Source organism: Rousettus aegyptiacus, unplaced genomic scaffold (assembly GCF_014176215.1).
Source record: "Rousettus aegyptiacus isolate mRouAeg1 unplaced genomic scaffold, mRouAeg1.p scaffold_m13_p_1, whole genome shotgun sequence".
NCBI classification, from domain to species: domain Eukaryota; kingdom Metazoa; phylum Chordata; class Mammalia; order Chiroptera; family Pteropodidae; genus Rousettus; species Rousettus aegyptiacus.
The window spans coordinates 60132652-60141066 of NW_023416284.1; the positions used below are offsets into that span (position 1 = coordinate 60132652).

General features: G+C 37.4%; 1 pseudogene; it reads left to right on the forward strand.

Moving 5' to 3' along the window:
• Positions 1-7457: 7457 nt before the first annotated feature.
• LOC118605080 lies at positions 7458-7576 on the forward strand (annotated as a pseudogene).
• Positions 7577-8415: the final 839 nt, after the last annotated feature.

The following is an 8415-nucleotide window of genomic DNA, read 5'->3' on the forward strand; positions in this document are numbered from 1 at the left end:
AAATGGAGAAGGCAGTTCCCTAAATCTTCCAGTGGTGGAAGAGTAGATACTTGATAAGAAAATCAGGCTTCTCTTAGCAAGGAATAGGTACTGGTGTGCAACCGGTAGTGTCCATAATGAAGGATTTCATAGATAGGACAGACTATTAGGGTGAGAATAATTTAATTGCTAAACAAAAGAAAGAAACTTAAATTATTTTTCTAGGATTGCACTTTCGGATGTTCTCGACCAGCTGCAGTGACGCAATGGTTAAAGGGAAAAACACGTTTTAAACCTCGTTTCTTTGCAGTGTTACTTTCTAACTACTGCATGTCATCTACATGTAAGTTATACATATCAGACTTCATATGCCTAACAACATAGAGAAAATTAGTGACAAAAAGGTTTTGAAGAAATAGGTGAATAGGTTGTATCTCCTATCTAGTTAAAAAAAAAAAAATACTGGAGTCCTAGCGCAAAGAATAGAATACAAGTGCTTATGACCCTGGATATCATATATAAAGCAGGTTAATACTGAAGGCAGGAAGGAGAACTTGTACCTGAAAGGTCTGAGACATCAAATGAATGAGCCAGAACTTCAGCCTTATTCTGGCTGCCTTTTCGAATATCGTAGGCTAAATTTGATCTGATTCAAACAAAGGGGAAAAAGTCGAGGGGAGAAAGTATCATCTAGGAAAGATCTTAGCCTGCCATCGGATTAACAGTTTGGGAGCAAAAATGGGATTTTCTCCCATTTTTTGAGAATAAACATGTGTATCCAAGAGAGAAAAAAAAAAAAAAGAAATCATTCTCTACCAGCACAGCAGTTGAGAAGGAGCCAGGTGCAAGTTCTGGCCGACGAGACAAGCTTTATTTCTTTCTTTCCTCTTTCACCACCATCTTTTCCCAACTTCTGCATCCTACCGTCCACCCCAACACTTTCCCCTCTCCATCCCCATTAAAAGTCAGCATACACACACAAAAAATCCTATGATTAATGGCTAAAGGATTGGAGCAGGTGTACAGTCTTCATTCATTTTAGATTTGGATCCAATTGACTTTCTCAACTCCTTTTCCTAAAGCCCAATGATAATCCTTTGCCATCCACTTGCCTCTTCCCTTTTCCTTTCCCAGGCATGCTAATTAAAATTTCATGGCCAGAACTGAGGGACTTGAGCTGGCTCTCTCTGATGTGTTCCTTAAGTATCTCAATCCCCTTCTTCCTAATTGGATATGCCAGCAGAAATCAATGCAAAGCAACTTCGGTAGGAACAGCTGCCAAGGCCCCTCCCACCAAAAGAGAATAGTTTTCTGTTGTCACATTCTTGGGCAATATTTCAGAAGCTTACTCATCCTGCCACTCACTTCCCCCACCTCCATACCTCTGCCCCCAAAACAAGACATTAGGAAGGAAACATGAGAGATTTTATTTTAGCCTAATTGAACAATAGCCCTTATTTCATCCTGAGTAAGACAAATGGGCTGCCCAACTTCACTTCTCACTTTATCTTATAATGAGGTTTCTCTCCCAACTGTTTACTAAAGTATTAAAAAGCACTTTGCATCACCTGCTGGTATATTCCATCAAAGAGAGTCAATGGAACAGATGAAGACATATGAGAAAGTCAGAAAGATGAAGTGCCTTTTATGAAACTTCAGATTCTAGACTTATTAGAAAAACTGCTTCTCTCTCTCTGAGTTCTGTGGCAATAAAAAAAGGGGGGGGCAGGAGGAAAGGGGCTTTTTCTCCATGGTAACAAAGTGGTTTCTATAGGGCAGGGCAGCACCTGGCAAGTTTTTCCAGGGTCAGACCAAAGTAGATAGCTAATTGCAGCCATTAATGTCCAGGTGGTAAGAAATTGCCTAAATTGTGAGATTCTAATAAGCCATTAGCATCTCTATCTATACTGGATACACTTTGTGGACCTTTCTTTCACCTACAGTGATGAAACACTATCTGTTCCAGCCCAGGCTCTATCTCCAGCTGTTCCTTGGAAAGACAGGCACATACAGATGTTGATAGCTACAAAGGTGGGCACCCAGGGGTGGGAACCCAGAGAGCAGACCCTGCTCAATTTTTGACACTGAATGTCATGTGACCTTACATGAGTAACAAAAATTCAGTTCCACATCATTTATTCCCTTACAAAATAGGGAGAAAACATGTTACACTGATAAGTATTCGGGTATGGTTAATGAACAGCCACCTGTATAATGTATTGAGATTTTTATGTAAGAATTAAGTGTGGCTACTTTAATGCATTATAGCCACATTCTCATTCAAAGCTTTCATTCAACAATTTGAAGGTGTACTACACTTATACATGCAGTGTGGAGGCAGATAAGATATAGAAACATGAAAGTGAAATAAAAGGTATAGTTGTATGAGAATGGAAAGTCAAATTTCTATTCTTCAGCTAAGACCCCACCAATGTCCCTTCTTGACTACTTCCTTTGGTATCCAAGGTAAACTGTTCATTCAAAAGCAGATCAAATCCTTTGTTATCTTGCACTATTTGTCATCTACCTTTTCAGTCTTGTCTACTAGACAGCTTCAAAAAGAAAGGTCTGTGTTCTATTCACTTATTTAGTCCCAGTTCCTAGTGTAGCTCCTGAAATATGGTAAGCATGCAATGTTTGTGCATAAGTAAATGGATGGAATGAATAAACAAATGCCTAATATAGACCATAAGTTCTAAATAGAGAGGCAGTTGTGCTATGGGAGGAAAAGTCCTACAATAGGAGCCAGAAGACCTAGGTGCACATCGCCAGCCCATCATTCCATAGAAGTCTGACTTTGGGCTCTCTGAGCCTCAATATTCACATCTGAAAAATAAGTATGCTAATACCTGAACAGAACAAGATTATTGTGAGAATTAAATGAGTTAGCATAGGTAAAGCACTGCCACATAAATGTTAATTCTCCTATCCTGTGCCCCTTTACCCCTTTAATAGTTGGAACACAGCATTGAACTTCAAAGGAGAAATCCAAGATGCAACTACACATTTCTAGGTTATTAAATAAGTAAAAAATTGTAACAGCTCTAAAGGTGGGGGTCAGTGCTTGGAAACATACTAAAAAGAGACATACGTCAAGAGGGATTCTTGCTAAACTGACTTAACAGAATTCTTCCTGAGGGCAAGTCTGGATGATCAGAATCAAGGTGGAGTGGGAGAGGGGGGCGATTTTTACTAAACTGACTTACTAGGCTTCTTGCTACAACTGGACTAGGTAGGTCAAAGACAGGGCCCAAGGGCAAGAGCTATTTGAGAAGAGGGCTCAGAGAAGTCTACTAACATTTCATCAAGGAGAGAGTTCGTCAGTGGGGAAATCATGAGCTAAAGACTGAAAAGCATAGTGAAAACTAATTATATTCATGAGTATTCTGGCTTTTGGGTCTTAAGTTTGTGTCATTATTTAAAACTTCTTTTAGGTGATTATAGAAATTCTGGTTGCATTTTCAACAGTCTATGAACAATAAAACATACACTTTGTAGATTAATAGGAAACTTAAGAATGTATACTTCTTAAAATGTCATACTCAAAATCACGCACTATTTTTACCAAGCGAGACTAGACCAGAACAGTGAGCAGTAGTGGTATAAGTTCTGTTGTTCCAGATAGATGACCTCTATTACATCCTTCAATTGCATTTGCGTTTGTAGCAACCTCATTTTGCTCCTGGCTCCTATTGAGTCTGCGGTTGACTAAAACGACATTACTTTTTTAAAAAAACATAAACTAAGTCAGAAGTTGTTTAACAGTATACTCACCTAATTATTTTGAAACTAAGTTAAGGTTCCGTTTGGACCTTATGATTCTGATCTCTTAAAACTTTTCAAAAGTATTCATTCAGAAATTCAACCTTTTAGTTACCCCTCCCAGATTTTTGTCACCTAAAGATTCAATTGGTATGCCTTCATGTTTTCATATCTTTGATTTTTCTAAGTCAAACGGCACTATACTAAAAATAGAAATTCAGTTAATTCTTCATTAATCCACCGCCCTTGTGATATTTTCATTTAGCAAAATTAATTGAAGTAAAAATCCACTAATTTTAAAGAAAGATGTTTTTTTAAAATCCACTAAATTAAAAACTCCTTGGAGGCAAGAACTGTACTTATTCATCTTTATATACCTCTTCTCTAGCCCACGGTCTGGGAGACGGTTGTATTCAACCCACTTTTTTCCTCTCTCCACGTCCTTCAGGAAATCTTGTCCAACTCTCTGAAATCCAGGCCACTGGGTCTATAATTTCCCATGGTCTCTAATTAAGCAACCCACCTTTTTAAATAAAGGCATCATTTGTTCCCGCTATGTTCATTCAGGCTCAGAGAGGTGCCAGTTTCTTTTCTTAGTTTTCACAAAACATCTGTTTAATAATCATACTAGAATCCTACCAAACTTATAAGTAACCTAATCTCCATCAACAGTTAAGAAACATTTGTAAACAACTAACCTTACTTCTGCGTTTTACACAATTGAGGCCAAGGTTTTCTGATATTTCTTTACTGTGCTTTACTTACTTCCCCCCACACCACCGGATGGGCCTAACGATACCCGCCCTTGCCAATCTCACCTATGCATCCAAACTGAAGGTGGTGGCCCATGCGCAGTTAGAACAGGGCACGCAGAAGGAACAAATTTCCCAGCATCCACAGTGCCCTCTTCTGCAGAGTCTTCCATCTGTCCCTCTAGTCCTCCCCTGGGGTTGGATGGAAGTATTGGGTGAGGGCAGTGGTCCCATTGTGCCTCCTCTCTACTCTCAGATTTGGTCCGGATACTGTCTCTGAGCACTGTGTCATCCCTGGGTCAGCTCTCAGCAGCACATGAACACCCTTGTCTTATACCCCAAGCAGACCTCACAAAGAGAGGAGCAGCGGTGGACACTTCAGTCACATCCCCTGTCAGGACTCTTTGGGTAGCCAAAGTTTCTCGTGGCCTAACTTGGAATTTCAGGCCAATTCTGTTGGCCTGCTATGTCTATGTTGACATAGAGAGGGAGTGACTGTTTTGAGGGTCACAGACTCTACCTTGCTCCTCTTTGGGAAGTGGAAAGAACTATGCCCCTGGTCCCCAACAGATACCATGAACCATTTATTCAGGAATGTAGTTCACAGTGCAATTTTTTATAGAGTCACAATAAACTCACATTAAAGTCTAATTCCCATCTTTCATATGCAAAAACTGCTGCACTGCAAAGTCAACTGACCTAACCAAAATCACCTAATTAGTAAGTGGCCAAGTGACAAACTCTGGTCTGTTTGACTCCTAATGCCTTGCTCTTCCTATCACATTACCTACATTACTATTCATTCAACTAATATTTATTGGGCCCTGATGATACAGGTCCCTAAGCTAAGTATGAGGATATACTAGTGAATGAGCTGTGGGCTTTTAGTTAAACAGGGAAGACAGAGTAAAAATACTTGGCAATTATTACATATGCTAAGAATTACCACATAGTGGTTAAAAATTTAGGCTCTTAGCCACATGCTGTGTTTGAATTTATACCAGCTATGTGATCTTAGCGAAGTTAATTTATTTTTCTTTGTCTTGATTTCTTTATTATAAAATGAGGTTGATAGTATTACTATCAATTTCATAGATGTTGAGGACTAAATGAGTTCATACACATTTAGTGTTCTTAATTAGTACCCAATAAATATTACCTGTGGTTATAGGAAGCTCTGGAAAAAAATGGGATCTTAACCTATGGGGGTGGGTGTAGGGTATGGATTGGTGAAGATTAAGAAAACATTTGTAAAGTAAATGGAATTTAATTCGAGACCCGAAATAGGTCGAAGTAGGGCCCATAGGGCTGAGATTATGAGAGAGACAGAGAGGGAGAATGTTAAGAGTGGGGTAGAGGCAGGTGTATGGAGGAGGAGGGATCAGTTAAAGAGAACAGTACATGCCTCAAATTCATCAGACTATAAAATGACCTGACTGTTGCCACATCTCATGGCTGGCCTCATTCCAAGATCTTTCTAAAATACTTGTCAGGATAAAGGATAGGGAGTTTATCAAAGAGAGAAAATGTAAGGCTTTCAAGCCCCTGTCCAATCAATTAATTTCTCTCCATCTCTGTCTCTTTGTCTTTCTCTTTCTCCATCCCTCCTTCTCTCTCTCTCTGTCTCTCTCTCTCTGTCTCTCTCTCTCTGTCTCTCTCTGTCTCTCTCTCTCTCTCTCTCTCTCTCTCTCTCTCTCTCTCTCTCTCTCTCTCTATCCCTCTCCCTTTTAGCAAGACATAAAGGAAAGAGCACTGACTCCAAAGAAAACACTGGGCCAATTCTCTGATTGAACTTTCTGCACCCTATCACCCTGGACATTCCTTCTCTGTAAGAAAAAAAGAAAAAAGAAAAGAACAATTTCTACCTCCAACATTATGGATTCACATTAACAAAATATAAAAGTTGTGTAAAACTCCTAAGTTTGAATTCCTATCTTTGCTACTAAGTTATCTAGAGTAAGCTACTTAACCACTCTAAACATCTACTTTCTTATCTGCAAAGTAGTTAGGGATGATAAGAAAGATCTCATAGGATCTTTCCAACTTTTCATTTGGAAAAGTAAATCTATAAAACATTTAAAGAATACCTTTATAATCTTCATATAAATTCAACAACAGTTAACATTTTGTCATGTATTTGACTTGACTAACACAAAATACCATTGGACTTAACAGACATAATGCTCCATCCAAAACAGCAGAATGTACATTCTTCTCAAGTGCACAAGAAACATTCTCCAGAATAGATCACATGTTAGGCCACAAAACAAGTCTTAACAAAGTTAAGAAGATTGAAATCGTACCAAGTATCTTTTCTGACCACAATGAAATGAAACTAGAAATCAATAGCAAAAAGAAAACTCAAAAATCCATAGATATGGGAAATTAAACAATACACACTTGAGCAACCAGTGGGTCAAAGAAGAAATCACAAGGAAAACTAGAAAATATTTTGAGACAAATAAATTTAAAAAAAAAAAAAAATCACAACATACCAAAATCTATAGGATACAACAAAAGCAGTACTAAGAGGTTTATAGTTAGTAAATGCCTACCTTAAATGAGAAGATTTAAATCAATAATCTAACTTTATACCTCAGTGAACTAGAAAAAGATAAACAAACTAAACCCAAAGTTAGCGGAAGGAAGGAATAAAGATTAAAGGAACAATAAATGAAACAGAGAATAAAAAAAATAATAGAAAAAAATCGACAGATTTTTGGAAAAATCAACAAAATTGACAAATCCTTAGCTAGACTAAGAAAAACAGAAGATTTAAATAACAAAAATCAGAAATGAAAGAGGAAACATTACAAATGATGCCACAGATATAAAAAGCATCATAAGAGGCTACTATGAACAATAATATACCAACAAATTGGATAATCTAGGAAAACACTTTTCAATTCCCAGAAATATACAACCTACCAAGACTGAAACATGAAGAAATTAAAAATCTGAACAGTCTACAGCCATGCCACCCTGAGCAAGCCCAATTCCATCTGATCTCAGAAGTTAAGCAGGGTCGGGCCTGGTTAGTGCTTGGATGGGAGACTGCCTAAGAAGACCAGGTGCTATAGGTGTGAAAAATAAATAAAAAATAAGGGATTGTAAGCTGACAAGTTCTTTGAAATCTGTGGGGTCAACCAAAGGGTTGCTTCACCTAAAAAAAAAAATTAAATTTTAAAAAAAAACAAAAACCCGAACAGACCTATCTATAACTAGTAAGGAGATTGAATCAGTAATCAAAAACCCTAAAGATTACATACACATTCACATGCGCATGTACACACAAACTGTTACAAACTAATCAACAAATTCAGCTAAGTTATAGGATAAAAAGTCAACACACAAAATGAGTTGCATTTCTATATATGAATAATAAACAATCCAAAAAAAAAAGTTGAGGAAGCGATCCCAATTATAATAGCATGAGAAAAATAAAATAATCATGAATACACTTAACCAAAAGACTTATACACTAAAAATTACTGTTGAAAAAAATTATGAAGAAGACACAAATAGAAAGATATACTATGTTTATGGACTAGAAAACAATATTGTTTAAAAGTCCATACTACCCAGAGCAAGTTACAGACTCAATACAATCTTTGCCAAAATCCCAATTGCACTTTTTGCAGAAATAGAAACAGAATCCTAAAATTCATATAAATTCTCAAAGGACCTCTAATTACCGTAACAATCTTGAGCAAGAAAAACAACAACGACAACAACAACAAAGATCCAATTTTAAGATGGACAATGGACTTGAATTGACATTTCTCCAAAGAAGATAGAGAAAAAGCCAGCAAGCATATGAAAAAATAGTCAACATCACTAACTGTTAGGGAAATACAAATCAAAATTGTAATTCGATTATCACTTCGTATCTGTTAGGATGACCACTAGAACAAAAGAAAAA